The 19,626-nt window shown below is 41.7% G+C and overlaps 1 long non-coding RNA gene across 5 annotated transcripts in view; it reads right to left on the bottom strand.

Annotated features, from left to right (window-relative positions):
• LOC103278377 (uncharacterized) overlaps positions 1 to 19,626 on the bottom strand; it is a 526,052-nt gene that overhangs the window by 30,491 nt on the left and 475,935 nt on the right. For all 5 annotated transcript variants that reach the window (XR_010004170.1, XR_010004173.1, XR_010004174.1 and 2 more), the window contains 2 exons: positions 15,971 to 16,175; positions 10,083 to 10,234 (listed from right to left, as the gene is read on the bottom strand). This is a non-coding gene — a long non-coding RNA (uncharacterized LOC103278377). The remainder of the gene's footprint in view (positions 1 to 10,082; positions 10,235 to 15,970; positions 16,176 to 19,626) is intronic.

The raw sequence follows: 19,626 nt of genomic DNA, 5'->3' as shown, positions 1-19,626 counted from the left end.
CTTTTGGGAAGAAAAACAAAAGAATGAGAAAGAAATGAAGAATCTTTTGTTAGTGCAGTAAAATTAAATACCACACCACAGTACATTTGTATTGCATTATGTATCAGGTTAAGCTGTAAATAATCACATTTATGTTTTGTAATATAGTTGCAATCTGTTTTCTTCCTTTCTGGAAATTGTGAACTTCACAAACTCCAAGTCAACTAATCCATAAATTTGTTTCTGTGAGAGTTAAAATATTATTGAAATCAGAATACAATCCAATGTACAAAACAGGTCTCATTAAGTTTAGCTAGGTGTACCTAAAATAACCATGTGTAATAGGACTGCAACCATAGAATCCAATTCTGTATGAAAGTTATTATTGGAAAGTGGGCACGAGAGAATCTGCCTGATAACTGTGGGCTGCAGTAGCACAGAGGGTAGCAGTAGTAATCCCCCACCCAGTAGCTTGAGAATTATTCTGGTGGGACATGAATTGCTGTCTTTTGTTGGAACCAAAAGTTTCCCAAGCAGAGACATAGATTGCTGTTGCTGGCTGGAGCTTGAGATGCTGCTCATTTGGAGTGGGTCTACTTCCTTATCCCTCATTTCTTTCTTCCCCTCACTCTCACATTAACTCCCCTCTCCTTCTGGGTCACATTTCAGATCTCAACATTCTGTTATGTCATTCCTTTGTCCCTGTACCATAGCACTCATGTCTGCTTTGAAGTGGTGGCCTCTCTGGAATCCACAGCATCTAGGAATTTACTCATCTGTCGTGCGAGATCTAGTGTGTGAACTGTGCACCTAGATATTGTTGGATTGCAAGTCCCATCACACTAAGCAGCTTAGCCAATGATAAAGAATACAGGGAGTTTCAACCCAACAACATCTAGAGCAGTGGTTCTCAACTTGGGGTCCCATATGTTCCTGGCTTTCAACTCCCAGAAATCCTAACAGTTGGTAAGCTGGCTGGGATTTCTGGGAGTTGTAGATCAAAACCATCTGGGGACCCCAGGCTGAGAACCACTGATCTAGAGGGATACACCATTTCCACCCTTAACCATAGGAACTAGTCATAAGTATCACCAGACTAAAGAAGACAACCATAAGATCTGGGATGACATCTCAACCACTGCACTTTGATATCTGTTATCCTTGTGTTGGACTAGGATTCCGGGAGAACAGTCTCCTTCTTTGGAGGTTTTCAAACTGAGGCTGGATGGTCATCTTTTGGGAGTGCTCTGATTGTGCTTTTCCTGCTCAGCAGGGGATTCGACTGGATGGCCTTTGTAGTCTCTTTCAACTCCATGATTCGATTATTCACAAATATTTGAATTTTTTTACAAATATTATATATAATATGTGTATATTCTCACTGTTTTCACAATGGGAAGGCTGATGAAATCTCTCCCTAGAAGCATTCTTTTAAAGCTGAAATGAGTTTTACAACAACAACAAAGGTTCCTGACAATAATTATGCTGCTATCATTGCTTTAAAATGCATAAAAGTATTGATTCTTTCTGTCGTATGGTTTAAATTAGAAAGGTTTTGTTGTTGAAGCTTGATGTTAAATAGTGTAATTTTTATGTGTCTTCGTTAACATTTGTTCATAAATCCTGCCTGGTTGATTAGTTTAAGATGAAACAGCAATTCTTTTTTTATGACTCAGGAAAAAAATTGTTGGAAGATTAAAGCATTTTTATTTCTCTTCCCTTTCTCCTTCATTTTTTCCTTTTCATTTCTTTCCTCCTCTTTCTTCTCAGTCACTTATTTCTTCATCAGGCAAACCCATGCTGCCAGTTAGCTTGTTTTTCTTGCTCTTGAATGAATGAACTAATTTAAGATGTAATTGAACAATTATTTAGGCTGTATCCCAGGCACCCAATTTTAGCACTAAACGGTACACTCCATAAATAAAGTTTTTCATCTGTCTCTGGAATATTTTTGAATTTTATGTTTTAAGATAATGAAACTCTTTCTTTTTAATCATATTACACTTCATTGTGCTTGTGTCTAAAGAAACTAAATAATCCCTTCCTTGCTTTATCGTCACAAGTCGGATCTAGTATAGTGCACTTTTAGAATGCTATCATCCCCCTTTAACTATCATGGAAACATCATATGGAATCCTTGGATTTGCACTTTTAAAATTCTCAGCTAGAGAGCTCCAAATTCATCTGAACACATTTTACAGGAACTGCAAAAAATATGCTGAAGATATGCATTCTTTTGCTATAAAATATATTTTTCCAAGCCCTATACCAAAGTTATTTGATACAGGGTTGTTGTATTTTTTCGGGCTGTATGGCCATGTCCCAGAAGTATTCTCTCCTGACATTTTGCCCACATCTATGGCAGGCATCCTCAGAGGTTGAGGTATGATTATTTGATACATTTCGATAGTTTTGATCTGTACATAGTATTCCACTCCTAACCAACCTGTAACTCATTTTTCATTTTTTTAATTTGGTACCTTTTGGAAACAAACTTTACATATGTGAATGTGCCTTCAATTTACCTGTCAACTTATGATGATCTAATGAATGTCATAGGTTTTAGAACATTCAGGGGTGGGTCTGCCTGTTTTTCCTCTGAAATATAGCCTACAACACCTGGTATTCATTGGTAGTCTTCTATCCAGGTACTAATCATATCTGACCCCACTTAGCTTCCAAGATCAGACATGATCTAGTGCCTAGCTTTCTATAAATTACAAATTCCATGATTCCATAGGGTACAGCCATAAGAATTAAAATGGAATCATAGTGCTATAATTGTATAGTATGTAAGATCTTGCTCCTCAGTTGTTTGATACTGCACAATTAAAATTATAAATATCACAACTGTTTCTAAAACATGAAAATGCAACTAAATCTAGATTGTGTTGTTTACTTGTAGATTGTATGGACCATTACATATGAAAAATATTTAGATTGTAAAAAACATAAACACATGATACACCCAAAATATTTTTTTCTGTAGCAGCAGTTCCACTTTTTGAATCACTTCTGATATACTCTGCCTTACATAATGGGTTCCCCATCTACTTAGATATGGAAAATTTGGAGATCCCCAAATGTAGGACCTTATGAACTTTTAAAAGTTTTGTTACCTATGGGAACTGAAATACAAGTGAACTTTCATTGAATTTTAAAATGGGAAGCTGGAAAAATACCGGTTGTCACTTTCATTTGCTAGTCATCCATGGATGTGATGACTCATGGGCCATGTAGTCCCGTTCCTAGCGCTGTTGTGACAGATGAAGAGGAAAACTTGGGTTTTCCACTGTTTCAGCCTGATTTGGAGCCCTTGCACCTGCAAGAGGTTTGTCTTCCAGAAATCTGCCAAACAAGCCCTGAGTCAAAATCTCCCCCATTTTCTCGCCGTAATTATTATCAACAACAAAAAGGAGTTCAACAGGCTAATCGCAGAAGCCTGAGAATCGCAGCCAGGCATTCAGCTGATTAAGACTGCTTTCATGAGAAATTTTAGGGAGTCATGCATCTGGACACAGAGATTGACTTTCGGTTCTGGTTCCCCAGAGAAGTGTTCTTTGGTGGGAAAACGAGACCCTATTTAGGTTCTTTGCCCTGAAGGAATTTTGCGGAGTCAATTCGTCAGCTACTGGAGTAGGTTGTGTGTGGACAGCGCTACTCCCGTTTCCAAGCCTCGTTCCCGTTTCCAAGCCTTCGTTCACGTTTCCAGCCTTGTTTTGCTTCACGGACCTTGCCTTGCTCCTAGGACTCAGCCTTGCCTTCCAGGACCTTGCCTTGCTTCCCGGACCTTGCCAAGTATTTACCACGGATCTTGTCCCTGTTCCTCGTTCCTTGTTGCCTTGTATCAAGCCTTGTGTTCCAAGAATCAAGTTTACTTCCTAGCCTTACATCAAGTTCCTTGGATTAAGAACCTTGTCATCTCCCCTCACTTTGCTTGGCAAAGTGAGTGTTTCGGTTACTGGATTACAACTTTGGACCTTAATATTTTATATTGGACATTGTTTTCCTGGACTATAATTGACCTTTCCTGAAAGGTCTTCTTCTGAACTATATTCTACACTTATTTTTATTGCCTTTACTTATTTCCTTAATAAAGATATTAGATAGATTCTGGCCTCTGTGTATGGTTATTGGTGCTCTGCAGCCTGGGTCGTGACAATGGAGGAGATTCAATTCAATCTCAAATACAACAAATTATTAATGCATCTCCCAGGGAAGGGAATTTCCCCTCCTGTTTAAGAGAAGCAGTTAGACGGCTGCTGAAAAAGCCCTCCCTGTATCACCTAGATCTTGCAGACCAGAAAGGTGATCAAGAAGACAACTACCCCCAACTCCAAATAATCTTGGATGATGCACACTTTCTTACTATTTCAAACTGACTTCAGAATTGAGACTGCTGTTAATGATCTCCATCTCAGCAGTAATAGGGTGAGTGTGTCCCATTTGGTGTATCTATGTCTCTCAGAGGCTTTTGATATTATTGACTATGGTATCCTTCTGGAATTCCTGGGGGGGGGGGTTGGGAATCGGAGGCACTGTTTTGAAGTGGTTCTGGCCATACCACTCAATCAGGATCCAGGTGGTTGTGCTTGGGGATAGCTGCTTCTTAAAAAAGGAGCTCTTGTGTGACATTCCACAAGGTGCCATTCTATCCTCAATTCTTTTAAATATTTATATGAAATTGCTGGGAGAGATCACCTGGAGGCATGGGGCAGGGTGCTAATAGTAAGCTGATGACACTCATGTTTATTTTCCCATGCCTTCAAAAATAGCTTTAACTAAGGATAGCATGTCTCCTCTGAATGAATGCTTGGGTGATGGGCTGGATGAATAAAAAAAATTTCAAACTTGAATCCAGATAATGCAGAAGAGCTTTCATTAAGGGATTTAACCTGGAGGTGGAGGTTTGTCAGCCAGTTCTGGATGGGGTTATACTCCCCCTGAAAGACTGTGTTCTCAGCTTGGGAGTGCTCCTGGATCTGTCTCTCCAAATGTCAGACCATGTAGATGCAACATCCAGAAGTTCTTACTACCAGCTAGGTTTAGCCAGCTAGATTTGGAGGACCTAAAGATGGCAGTGCACAAGGTTGGACTTTTGTAATGCACTGTACATTGGGCTATATCTTATCTCACCTTAGCATGGGTGTAATATGAAGCACCAGTTAATTCAAAGCATGCAGTCAGATTAGTTACGGGAAGATTGAGGAGTAAGCCTATAACACCTGTAAACATATTCATTCTATTTGTATTGTGTTTTAATCCTTGCACTATGTATTTAATATATGTATTTTGGGGAAATGTATTTTAACTATATTATACTTGCCTCAAAGTGTGAAGAGAGCTAGATTAATAATAATAATAATATTAGTAATAATAATAATAATAATAATTCATAGTACTATTGGTATACTGTATATTCTTTGTACACAAACTCTATAGGCTTAAAATTGTGTAAGTGTGTAACTTGGGTGCATGGGTCCACTTTTTAAAAAAAATTAGGTGCTTCTTAAGAGAACAAAAGTACAACTTTGGATGTTTTTCAATTATAGATTTCCACCCTGCATTTTCTGTAGCTGATGACCATTTGCAAAAATTATTATTAATTAGAGAAAAATCTTTACCATTGATATATAGAAAATGAAGAAAGCAGTATTTCCTTCCTCCAAATATTGTTCCTGTCCATGGTACTTCTGAGCAACTAACATGAATTATACTGACAATTTCAAAACATTCTTTTTCTGCTGATGTTTTTTGTACTTGACCTACTTCTTATGTTTCATATGTTGGAGAAATGCCTTTATTAAAGGCTGCAAAATGACACTGACACTGTGCTTGTTATATTTTCTTTTTAAGGGGTCTATTTTATTACATATCCCCCTTTCCTACAAAAATACACTGTTACACTTAGTTGCATTCGTAGAAGATTGGCAGAAATATCCTACTTTAAAACTTTAAAGACAACATTAAACATTGTGGCAGACACATTAGGAGCAGGGAGGGACCACAAATTTATTGCAGTTAAGGGATAAAATTGACATTAACAAATTGCCTGTTTGTGGGTTGCATTTTTGCTGCAGAGCCCTGGTCATGAATCTCAGTTAAGCAAATCCATCTCCAAGGACTAATTATAAGCATCTCCTTTGGGAGTGGGAGAAGCAGAAAGCTAGAGTAAATAAACTATCCCTATACCAGAAATGCTAGGATAGCTGGATATTTACATATCCAGTTTTCTTGATTTTTGCTCAGAGAGAATGAAAGATAGATTTTAATCCTGCAAAGAATAGAGCAAGAAAAAAAATCCAGACATTATCAAAAGAAATAGAAGGACACACTGAAATACCTGAAGGGATATCATATAGAAAATTAAATGAACTTGTTTCCTGCTTTTTAGGGACTAGAACACAAGCTGGTGGATTAAAACTACAAGAAAAGATATTCCTTTTAGACATTGAATGGACTGACCCAGGTGTGTGTGTGTGTGTGTGTGTGAGTTTTGTTGTTCTTTAAATACAGATTGGGTGTCCATCTTTTGGGAAGATTTTAGTTGTGCCTTCCTGCATGGCATATGGTTGGACCAGGTGGCATTTATCCTTCCTTCCAACTCTTTGACAGTTCACAGAAATGTCCTGAGATAGTTTTTTTAATCTGAGATGTAGACACAAATGATCATTGGTGACCTCATTAGCAGGGTGGTGAATCTACTCTGAGTTGTGTCTTGAACCATATCTATACCCACCTCTTAATCTTAGGTCAATCTGGAACATTATGCTTAGGATTGGCCCAAGATAACCATGATGGCAGCCACATGTAGCAAGCCAAAGCCACTGTGATGCCTTATCAGTGTCCAGTCAGTTTAGCCAGATCAAGACAGCATCTGCGCCATTATTGGTTCATCCCTTTGAGTAGAGCAACCTCCTCCTTTTTGTTGATCACTTGAGCACTCCATTATGATCACATAATGTGACTGCAATGTCTGGGCTCTTGTGGGAGATCCATACCCAGATGGGAGCAGCAATAATGTTATCAAGGTCAAGGGGACAGGAAAGTGAGGTTAATGCAGTCTTGGCCCAGCTGGGCATCTAAGCCAATGGTGGTGAATCTATGCCACAGGTGCCCTCTTTCCTGGCATGAGAGCCATCACTCTTCCACCCTTTTGCTAGCCTGTTGCTCACCTGCTGGCCACCCACCCCCTTGCTCACTTGCCAGTCACCCTCAGCTTACTACTTCAGGCTTGCCACTACCACCCTGCCTGCCGCCCCCTCCAAGTACTCAACTTTCCCCCTGTCTTCGGTTTGAGCACTCTGTCTCAAAAAAATTTGACATCACTGATCTAAGCTGTAACATGGCATCGGAAAGTGTTTAGCCCAATGTGTATGACTATCATCACAGTCAATCTGGGGCCAGTCTGGAGCATAATGCTGTTCTTGATTTCGATGCAAACAAATAGCTCCTTTCAAGAAAAAAGGGCAATGACAGCAGTGTGCATATGGACAATGGATTGGGACAAAACAGATTCCATTCAGCTGTCCAGGCAGCCACAAATCCCTAGGACCCCTCTGACATTGCTGTTTCTACTTAATGGATATTTCCTAGCATGTTACTTATGAGCATGGCACTGTTGTGCTAAGAATGGGCCAGTTCTATATACAATATCCTTCTGTGTATCACATTTTGGAGGTCTAAATACTGAGAGAAGGATTCAGGAGAAAGGAATATGGAAAACTACAATTGCATATCACACCTTTTGAGTAAAAAGAAAAGAAAAAGAAAATATGCTAGAAAAGGAAGGAATTTTTAATGCAAGGAATTTAAAAGCAAAACCCTTAAACCCCCCTCATCTCATAAGTCACATTTTAGCACACAATTTTTTTACAGTTCAACCACAGCCTATAAAATGGTTTTAGAGATATAACTTGGCAAAATATTTTATTATAAGTACCAGTAGGTGTTGCGTATTTATAGCATGTAGCTCTCTCATAGATAAGAACATTGTTTATTCTAAGATCTTGGTTCTTTTCCATAATTCAGTTTAAAACTCTTCCTGATGAAATGTAATGTTACCACAATTACAGTGCAAATTCACACATTCCTATAGAAAAAGTCCCACTGAAGTGATTAGAATTTACTTTTGCACAGACTTGCACTGAACTGTTAAAGAGGAATCCTAAATGGGATATAGGACTTGCTGCCAATTCTATATCCCTGGTCAGCTACGCCAGGGTAGTAGCCACAGCAGATTTCCTTGTTTATCTTCTCCCTCCAGGATCTTTAAAAATTTGCCCCCCCCCCCCTCCGCATTTCAAGAAGAGGATAATTTATTAGGGCTGTGTAAAGCTTCAGAGTTCCATTTTGTAATTCAGAGATTTGTATGATTCGTTATTACTTTTGACCCCTCTGAAGCATTAAGAATCAAAACATAAGCCTCCAAAACATTTTGGAGATTAGTAAAGATTTTTAATAGCTTTTTTTCCCCAAAAATATCTGGAGCGGGAGGGGGCGAGGCAGACTATGATTAACATTGGCAGCTACGTGTGTGTTTTTTTCTTGTCAGCCAACCAGAAGAAGAGCTAAGATGAAAGCCAATCACAAAGCTTTCTGCAAAGCTGGTGGTCTCCTCCCCAGCACCTGTGTTTCTAATTTTTTGTGGCGTGATAGGAGAGAGAGGAAGACATGTGCTGATTGTTCTGTGTGTTTGGTAAAATTTAAACTTAACTTTTTGATAATTCTGTTCGGTTCTGTCCCTTCATATCCAGTCTGTTGAAATTATCCAACCCCAAACTGCAGCCCTGTTCTTCTGGCACAAGCCGAATTCTGTGAAATGTAGTATTCTGTAGCATGTATATTCTGTAGCAGAGTAATCAAAAGGCCCCACCCTAAACTGCATTTCCCAGAATTCTGCCCACACCAGAAGAAAGGGGCTGCCTGTGTTAAAGCCCGAGTGTAGTTTAATCACACATGCTTACGTTTAAAAAAAATATATATTTAAAATCAGTGGATAGATTTATTGTTTTGAAACTTGGCAGGATTGCTGTCCTGCCTGTGTTGTCTCACTGTGCCACAATTTAAGGGGATACCTCTTGCATTTTTAAAAACAATTTTAATTGAAAAAACTTTTTAAAATTCCTAAAACTCAGTATAGTAAAAGTTTTCCTCTAACATTAAGTTTAGTCATGTCCAACTCTGGGGGTTGGTGCTCATCTCCATTTCTAAGCTGAAGAGCCAGCATTGTCCGTAGACACCTCCAAGTTCATGTGGTTGGCATGACTGAATGGAGTGCCATTACCTTCCCACTGAAGTGGTACCTATTGATCTACTCACATTTGCATGTTTTCAAACTGCTAGGTTGGCAGAAACTGGGGCTAACAATAGGAGCTCACTCTGCTCCCAGGATTCGAACTGGCGACTTTTCAGTCAGCAAGTTCAGCAGCTCAGGAGTTTAACCTGTTGCGCCATCTGGGGCTCAAAAACTCAGTATAGGAACATTTTTGACACTGCAGGACTGATGCCCTCCTTATGTTGTCTCACTGTGCAAAAATTCAAGGGGATATCACCTGTAGCTTTAAAAAATATATTTGTAAAAACTTTAAACATTTCCTTAACATCAGTGGATGATTGAAATGTACTGAAACATGGCATGTTTAAATTTGTAAATGCTGCCTACAAGTGTGCCAAGTTTCATCCTGATAGCCATAAAAATGACAGAGAAATGAGCCTCTAAATTTTCCCTATTGCTGCTAATGAAACAAATCTTAACAAAATAATTATAAAGCTTCAGAGATTTGGAATGAGACCCCTTTGAATCTTTATAAAATGAAGCGGGGGCCATTCAAATCTCTGAAACAAATTACTAATTGGATTTCAGCCACTTCGTACACCTCTATTATTTATATATTTGTTTGCTTAGTTATTATTATAATGTACAGGTTGTTCCAAAAATGCATACACCCGTAACAAGTTATAATTCTGAATTTGTTTTTTGTAGTTTTCCACAAAAATGCATACACCCTTAATAACACTAAATATCACCATTCCAGAGAAGTGTCATTACATTTAAAGGGTTTTGGAGATGGCAAATAGGAAATCATAGTTATATTTCTTACCGATGATGTAATACTTCACTAATGTTCTTCTTGAAGAAGGCCACAAGTAATTGAAGGATTTTTGTTCTGTTGTTGTTGTTGTTGTTGTCGTCGTCATCATCATCATCATCATCATCATCATTTGTACCTTGATTTCCTCCTATGACTGAGACCTAAAGAAGCTCACAATCTTTAAACTATATAATTTTAAAAGCATTAAATGTATTTAAATATTAAAATAAAAATTGAATACTACAATCAGTCACCTGAGGGTGGATGACCGGGACAGACTGGGGATTCTGTTAGTGTACCGACCACCCCACTGCACTACAGTCTCCCTGCCTGAGCTAGCCAGGGTGGTCTCGGGCCTGGCATTGGAGTTCCAGCAGCTTATAGTGCTGGGGGCTTCAATGTCCATGCTGAGACCACCCTCACTGGGGCAGCTCAGGACTTCATGGCCTCCATGGCAACCATGAGGCTTTCCCAATTAGTAGGGTTGTCCAAATATTCGTTATGTTTCTCGTTTTGTAATTATTTCAGATTGTTCTCGTTTTTTTAAACGAGTATTGAAACGTTTTCCCTGGGTGCAACTGGCAATGTAATTCGAACCATCGTTGGCCCATTCTCTAATTGTTTCTTAAAATTTTCGTTAATTTTTTTCCTTCCAATTTTTTTAAATATTTAAATATATATATATATATATATATATATATATATATATATTTATTTTGTTTTGTTTTGTTTCTGCAACCTAACATGAATGGGAGCCTAGCGCAGCCTAACATGGCCGCTCCCTGGCCAATCAGAGTCTTCCACGATGGCTGCCAAAGGTGGGGGCTAGCGTCCTCCATGTCCACGTGGAGGATCTCTATAAAAATCCCCAACCGCAGCCGACCCAAGCCATTCTGGGTTGGGATACCGAGGAGAGAGGGTGTTTGGCACACGCTGGGAAGCTGCTGCTTGCTTGTTTGGGGGAGAGAGGGCTAACTGGGGTAGAGTGTTTCTGTTGTTGCTGGTTCGATATTGTGTTTTTTGGGGGGGAAATTGGCTGGGGGCTTGGGGCAGAGTCCTTGCTGTGGCTGGCTTTAGGGAACTTTTTTTTCCCAAAGGACGTCTGCGTCCCTGCTAGTGCTGAGCTTGGGGTGCTTTCCATCTACTCCTGAGGGAGACATTTTGTCTTTCTGTTTTCTTTTTTGGAATTTAGCAATCACCACATCAGCCCTTCTTTGCAATCCTGAAAAGGGGGGGGGAACTTGAAAATAATAGTTTCCAAAGGACGTCTGCGTTCCTGCAAGTGCATTGCTTCCCTCCCGCTCCATTTGTAATCCCAAGCCCCCGGGCTGAGTGTTATTGCAGCAATCACAAAGACACACATTGTTTTCAAACCTAAAGGGTACATTGGAAGAAATAGTTTCCAAAGGACGTGGGGCACCCGCCAAGGCATTGCTTCCCTCACGCTCCATTTCTATTCCCAAGCCTTGGGCTGAGTTTTATTTCTGCAATCACAAAGTCAGATATTGATTTGATTCAATAGAGGGTCCACAGCAATTTATAGTTTCCAAAGGATGTTGCCAATCCTGTCAAGGCATTGCTTGGCGTGTGCTGCATTTCTAATCCAAAGTCTACACAAGTAGAAGAGGGACTTTTACAGTGATAAGAACCCAATTGAACAGGAAATAAGACTTTCAAACCAGGAACAGGTTTCTTCAAATATTGAAAAATAGTGTATTATAAAAAGTTATGAAAATTCGCCAAAAATCATAGGAGACAGGAAACATTCTGCAATTTGTTGAGCAATTTGTGGAATGTGTTCTCCCACTGTACCAAATTTGATGCGAATAGCTCAAGAAATGAGGGCGGGAGAGCCCCAGAAATGTCCCCCCGGTTTCCTGTTTTTTGGCAATTGCGCATGCGCGCCCGCCATTTTAGAAACATTTTAGAAACATTACAAATTTTCGGAAATATCCGAAAATTTTGGGTGAAAAATTAAGAAATAATTTCTATATCGAAGAGCTGGCACCTCCTACTTTAGAAACGAGAATTGAAACATTTTTTCCATCGATCGGACAAGCCTACCAATTAGTATCTGGCCCCACCCACAGAGCTGGGCACACACTTGACTTGGTTTTCTATCAGGGATGGGAGGAAAATGGCAGTGTGGAGGAGCTCACTATCGCCCTGTTGCCATGGACCGACCATCACCTGGTAAGGTTTGGACTTGCTGCACCCCCTATCCTCCTCAGGGGTGAAGGACCTATTAAAATGGTCCGCCCCAGGAGGCTCATGGATCTGGATGGTTTCCTGACGGCTCTTGGGGAGTTTCCCGCCACCTCGGTTGGTGATTCTGTTGATGCCCTGGTTGCTCTCTGGAACAAGGAGACAACTAGGTCAATAGACACAATCACTCCGGAATGTCCCCTCTCAAGTAATCGAGCTAAACCATCTCCTTGGTTTACTGAGGAGCTGGTAGCAATGAAGCGACAGAAGAGGGGACTAGAGTGCGTGTGGCGTTCGGAGCCAAGCGAGTCAAACCGAACACGGTTATGTTCCTATCTTAGGGCATATGCTGTAGCAATAGATGCTGCAAAGAACTCTTTCTTTGCAGCTAACATTGCATCCGCGAAGAACCGTCCGGCGGAACTGTTCTGAGTTGTTAGAGGTTTGTTATATCCCGTCCCTCAAGATGGGATCCCTGACAACTCGGCAGCCTGCTGTGAAGCATTTGTTCAGTTCTTTGCAGACAAAGTCGCTTTGATCTGTTCTAGCTTTGACACCATGTTAACGGCAGGCTCCGAGGATGTAGCAAGAGCACCTGCTTGTCCCATTTTGATAGATTCGTTTTAATTGGTTCAGCCTGAGGATGTGGACAAGGTACTTGGAGAAGTGAGGGCTATCACATGCATCCTAGATCCCTGCCCATCCTGGCTGGTGAGAGAAGCCAGAGGGGGATTGGCCGAGTGGGTGAAGGTGGTGGTGAATGCCTCCCTTCGGGAAGGCATTGTTCCAGCGAGCCTGAAATTGGCTGTAATCAAACCGCTGTTAAAAAAGCCATCACTGGGCCCCACTCAATTGGACAACTATCGGCCTATTTCCAATCTCCCCTTTTTGGGCAAGGTCAGGGAATGTGTGGTGGCTGCACAACTCCAGACATTCTTGATAGACACTGATTTTCTAGATCCGGTGCAATCTGGCTTCATGCTGGGGCATGGTACCGAGACAGCCTTGGTCGCCTTAGTCGATGATCTTCAGCAGGAGCTGGACAGGGGGAGTGTGTCCCTGCTGGTTCTGCTGGACCTCTCAGAGGCCTTCGATACTGTCGATCATGGTATCCTTCTGGGACGCCTTGCTGGAATGGGGCTTGGAGGTACTATTTTACAGTGGCTCCAGTCCTTTCTGGAGGGTTCTTTCCCAAATGGTGTCATTGGGGGACACCTGCTCGGACCCACAACCATTGACTTGCGGGGTCCCGCAGGATTCAGTACTGTCCCCCATGTTGTTTAACATATACATGAAGCTGCTGAGAGAGATCATCTGGAGTTTTGGGGTGCGGTGTCATCTGTGCGCAGATGATGTCCAGCTCTGTTACTCCTTCCCACCTGTCACTAAGGAGGCTGTCCAGGTCCTGAACCGGTGTCTAGCTGCTGTGTCGGACTGCATGAGGGCGAACAAATTGAAATTGAATCCAGACAAGACAGAGGTCCTCCTGGTCAATCATAGGGCCGAACAGGGTAGGGCTACAGCCTGTGTTGGACGGGGTCACACTCCCCCTGAAGGCACAGGTTCGCAGTCTGGGTGTTCTCCTGGACTCATCACTGAGCCTGGAACCCCAGGTCTCGGCGGCGGCTAGGGGAGCATTCACACAACTGCGCCTGTACCCTGGGGAAGTCTGATTTGGCCGCGGTGGTCCACTCTCTGGTTACATCCTGTTTGGATTACTGCAACGCGCTCTTCATGGGGCTGCCTTTGAAGATGGGCCAGAAGCTCCAACTAGTACAACGGGTGGCAGCCAGATTAATAGCTGGAGCGGCATACAGGGAGCGTATTACTCCCTTATTAAGCCAGCTCCACTGTCTGCCAATATGCTACTGAACTCAATTCAAAGTGCTGGATTTGACCTACAAAGCCCTAAACGGTTCTGGCCCATCTTACCTGTCTAAACGTATCTCCTCCTATGAGCCTTCTAGAACTCTTAGATCATCTAGGGAGGCCCTGCTCTCGGTCCCACCAGCCTCGCAGGCACGGCTGGTGGGAACGAGGGACAGGGCCTTCTTGGTGGTGGCTCCTCAGCTGTGGAACACCCTCCACAGCAACGTTTGGCAGATTCCAACTCTCCTGGGCTTCAGGAAAGCCTTAAAGACATTATTGGGTACGCAAGCATTTAATGAATGAGAATATCGATTTCATGTGGTCTGGATTAAGACTTACGTATGAGGATTTTGGACAAATAGATTTTAATTAGGATATGTTTTAAATTTTGTATAATGTGTTTTTATTCTGCCATGTTATTTGTTTATATGAACTGCTGTTTTAGTGTATTGTTTTCAGGCATTGAATTTTTGCCTATTTATTGTAAGCCGCCTTGAGTCCTCTCAGGTGAGAAAGGCGGGGTAGAAATACTGTAAATAATAAATGAACACTGACTTAAGGCCATTTCCTAGGCTTTCAGGCATAGATATTTGAAGACTTAATGCATGCAGGCTGGTAGACCAGAGTTTCTGCTATCATGGCAAGTATCAGGAAATTGATCAGTTCTAAACACTGCACAAAGGATGTCCTTTTGGTGAAGGAAAACTAATAAAGAGTCTTGTAGCATCTTAAGGACTACCACCAGAATCCAATGATAGAGTCACGAATGTGTAATGACCATAGTTCTGCAGTTATGCAGTGACTCCTAGTTGGATCTCCTCAATCTCCACTTACTGGGAAGCAGCTGCTATAATCGACAGGGATCAGTTCACCCATTTCTGAGGAAGCAGCTGACTGCTGTTTTCCCACTTCTTGTGAGTTATATCTCTTGCAACAGTCAGATGTTGGGTCCCTGTTGCAATTCTCCCTTACACAACAGATTACTTGCACAAATTGGTAGAAATGTCAGTTAACTGCTTCCAGAGCAACACGGAATGCCAATGCCTCTGCCAATTGTAACAACTTCTTCATGGTAAATTTGAATATGAGAATTTTCACTCTCTCTTCTTGTCTCCTAACATAGGGAATACACCTACATCATGAAAACAAAGAGTTGCAAATCTGTAATATTTGGTAATGCATTCATAATTCCCCTATAGGGTTCTGTCCTACCATAGTTGTAATTGTTGGCATTAAATAAGAATCAAAGGTCAGCTGTATTCTGGTCGGTTTTTATGACCCTGAACCATTCTATTTTGACAAAACCTGACATCTCAGCCATTTCCTATATGCTGAGCTCTGCTATTTGTGCTATACTAGAAATGTTGTAACAAGAATATTATTTGCCCAAGACTAACAAACAAATGTATGGCTACATACACTCTCATTTGGAGGATATGATTGTAAACAATAGCAATTTTTGGCTATGTTCTGTGCTTGTCATAGAGACCTTAGATAAAAATTATCACATATGCATTAGAATAGAACACTGCTCATATACACATTGTCTTTCCTTTGTTGCTCTGAAGTCCTATAAAAACTGATGCTTGAAATAGTCTATATATCTCAACCAGTGCCGTTAGTATTGCACCTGGTTGTTCCTTGTCCACCCTCAGAGAACATCATAACTTTGTGTCCCACATAGGAGAATACTGTGCTGCTGCCGACATGATGGTATAAGCTTTTAGTGAAACTCAAAGTCAGAAATTGTTAGTCATTCATGCCAGGTCAATGACCAACAAACAGTTCTTCTGCATGATTTAATATTGCAAGAGGCCACTGACCTGGTATGTATCACTGGATGAGAATGAAGAGGCTGTTCTAGCCAAACTGGTTCCAGCTGAGCTTCATGTTATTCTTTCCTAGGATTACTTTAAGCTTCAAAGCATTTTCTTCTACTGTAGGCAAGGGTTTTTTTTCCTTCTGGTAGAAAAAAACGCCTCCCAAAGCCTTTCCATTCTAAATGCTTATAAGTAACACCTTGGACTTCTGGAAGAAATTTTGGAAGAAGAGAGGCATCTATTACTATAAACCTAAAGTCAAACAACTACCTAATTCATGTTAAAATGTTTTAAACCAAAAGTTAGAAATGTGTAGATGACATGTATCTTATTTTGTCAGAATTAGAAGTGAAAAGATGTGACAAAGATTTCATTGAGAATCTGTTAGAAGCTTTCAGCTTCCAAAGAAACAAAGAAGTAATCCAGTTTTATCTATTTTATCATATTTCATATTTGTTTAAAAGATATGGGAACACACTAACAACAATATCACCGACAAAACAACATAATAATAAATAAACAGAATAATTATAATTATTTATATCCTGCTTTTTCTCTCTACAAAGAGACCTAAAGCAGCAAACAACACTAAAAACAATACAATATGCAATTTTAAACCTAGAAAACATACAAACAGTAAAATAGGATTGGAAAGTCTTAAAAATAAAAAAAAACACTTAAAACCATTAAAATAATTAAAAACCTATTTATTAGAACATACAGCTAAGGACAAAATCTTGCAGCTTTGAACTATTTAAATTTTACACAACTATAGAGATTCTGGAAAATGAGATGGAAAACATACATGTCCCAACAGGAGATGGAATCCAAACCTGTACAAATAGACATTCTCTCGTGTGAAAACACTTCCTTTACTTATTCTTCCTGCAGTCCACTGTTTTAGAGGGTTCCCCAAAAATCTGTTGCAGATTTTGAATAATGTTTTCTAATTCTGTTGAGAGAATGAGGTGTGTCTCCAGAAGTATGCACCAGAAGAAGAAAGCCTCACTGAGTGAGTTGTGGAAAATTGTATGACTCCAAAAGAGACTTCCATTGATTTTTATGGCCCAATTGCATTGGTGTGACAGTTTGGGTGAACCAATTATGCACATTTCTTGTATTTCCTAACCCATGAAGACTTCCAGGACTCTCCTCCTTTCTCCCAAACAGGGCCAAATTCATGTTGGTTTCTTGGCATCATGATTCACCAGAAAATATTGTGTTTTGTGGAAAGCATACCACAGTGACGAAAAGCAAGATATTATGGGTAGGATGATGTGGAGGACAATTTATTAATGGATAATTTTTGTCTGCACCAGTGGGTAGCTCTCTCTTTAAAGTGGCAAGGAGGAGAGGTGCAAACTTCCTCAGTCAGTAGTACCAGCTCAGAAGAAGTTGAGAACCTTGTAAAGACCCCAGCAGGGAGGCTAGAAGTGAAGCAGCAGCTCCGAGAGCCGTGTGGCAGAGAGGGGGACAGAAAGCAGCACACATGAATGGAAAGCATCCACAAGAGGGTTAATATTGCTGGCCACTCAATTACTATGCCTTTCCTCCCTCACCCTTGAAGACCCCATTCCTTTTCTGGAGTTAAAGAGCAAAGGAGGACAGAATGCAGCACACCCTTAAAGAGCAGAAAGAAGTGAAGCGTAGAGTGGAGGAGCAAGGAGGAAGGAAGAAGAAGGAAGAACCAAAATAACATTTAAGCCACAAACATCCAGAGTGCAAGTACCAAAATTTTGTTGAATTGAATTAAATGGTATTAAAAGGAAAGAATAAAAAAGTTGAAACCATTGCGAAGTTGTTAGCCGTTATTTTTATTGAAGAGAAAGGAGATATTGCTGCTTGAGAAGATATTTTAAAAGGTTCTTTTAAAATTATATCATTCCAGTATCTCTGAACTTTGCAGAGAAAAACTGTGGTAGGAAGATTTTTAGGGGACCATAACATCAAGATAATTTTATGGCATAGAAAATAGGAAAGACATATCTGAAACAACTACTTAGATTGTGAGAGTCTAAAAAATGTGAGGAAATGGGATAAGGCTCTGTAAAATATTGGTGGTATGAGTCTGAAAAAAAGGGGTTGAAAATGGGGTGCACTGAGTCTTTTGGGGTGTATTTGTATGGACCTGGGGAGCTCTGGGTATACATTTATAAGACATATGCACTGGCTTCCATTTTATGTATGTGTGTTTTACCTTATACATGATTATTTATTGCACTTCACAAAAAATATGGAACAAATATTCCGAGTTCAAAGTGAGTGTTGACAGTTATTTACCAAATTCCTAAGTATGGTAGGGCCTTTTAGTACTTACAATATTACTGAAAAGGTTTTTGTATACCCATCACTTGTTTACTGACCAAGTCAATGAATATTTATTGGTACAGTAGAACCTCTGTAATCCGAGTTAAACAGGCAGACCTCATCTTGGTTTACCCGGATCACTCAGATTACCAGGCCCAGGTGCCCGCCGAAGGGAAAGGTTTCCTCCCTTCGGCGGGCGTTTGGGCCTTTAGAAAAGCTTGAAGCACACTTCCCTGAGTCCAAGTGCCCTCCCTTTGGCAACTGCTTGGACCCAGGGAAGAGGGAAGCGGCACGCTTCGCCCTTCCCTGGGTCCAAGCGGCCGGCCAAAGGGAAAGGTTTCCTCTCCCTTTGGCAGCCGCTTGGACCCAGAGAAGAGAGAAGCGTGCAGCTTCGCCCTTTCCTGGGTTCTAGCGGCCGCCAAAGGGAAAGGTTTCCTCTCCCTTTGGCAGCCACCTGGACCCAGGAAAGAGGGAAGCTGCACACTTTGCCCTCCCCTGGGTCCTAGCGGCAGCTAAAGGGAAAGGTTTCCTCTCCCTTTGGCAGCCGCTTGGACCCAGAGGAGACGGAAGCTACACGCTTTGCCCTTCCCTAGGTCCAAACAGCTGCCAAAGGGAAAGGCTTTCTCTCCCTTTGGCAGCCGCTTGGACCCAGGAAAGAGGGAAGCGTGCAGCTTCGCCCTTCCCTGGGTCCAAGCGACCGCCAAAGGCAAAGGTTTGCTCTCCCTTTGGCAGCCACTTGGACCCAGGAAAGAGGGAAGCTGCACGCTTCGCCCTTCCCTGGGTCCAAGCAGCCACCAAAGGGAAAAGTTTCCTCTCCCATTGGCAGCCGCTTGGACCCAGGAAAGAGGGAAGCTGCATGCTTCGTCCTTCCCTGGGTCCAAGCGGCCACCAAAGGCAAAGGTTTCCTCTCCCTTTGGCAGCCGCTTGGACCCAGAGAAGAGGGAAGCTGCACGCTTCGCCCTTCCCTGGGTCCAAGCAGCTGCCAAAGGGAAAGGTTTGGGCCAGCCAGCGAGCAGGTGAAGGGGGAGGGCCACAAAGGCTCTCCCCGTTCACCCACCTGCCCATGCCCCGGGTCCTTCATCACGCTGGGGGAAGGCAGCACCGGAGCTCGGTGTGGCGAAGGAGCCAGCCGTGCGCGTTGCTAGGTAGATAGCAAGCTACCTAGCAACACACAGGGGGCACTCGCCCCTTGGGAGGTGCCCCGTGCATTTTGCTAGGTAGTTTGCTATCTACCTAGCAACACACACATCTAGCCAGCCAGACAGATCGGAATGCACGGAGGCTCGGACCAGTGGGGCTCGGACCAGCGGGGTTTTACTGTACATATTGAGACCAGGATTGGACCCTCTTAT

The sequence above is a fragment of the Anolis carolinensis genome, chromosome 3, assembly GCF_035594765.1.
Source record: "Anolis carolinensis isolate JA03-04 chromosome 3, rAnoCar3.1.pri, whole genome shotgun sequence".
In the NCBI taxonomy this organism is placed as follows: domain Eukaryota; kingdom Metazoa; phylum Chordata; class Lepidosauria; order Squamata; family Dactyloidae; genus Anolis; species Anolis carolinensis.
This window is presented reverse-complemented; position numbering and strand designations above follow the sequence as displayed.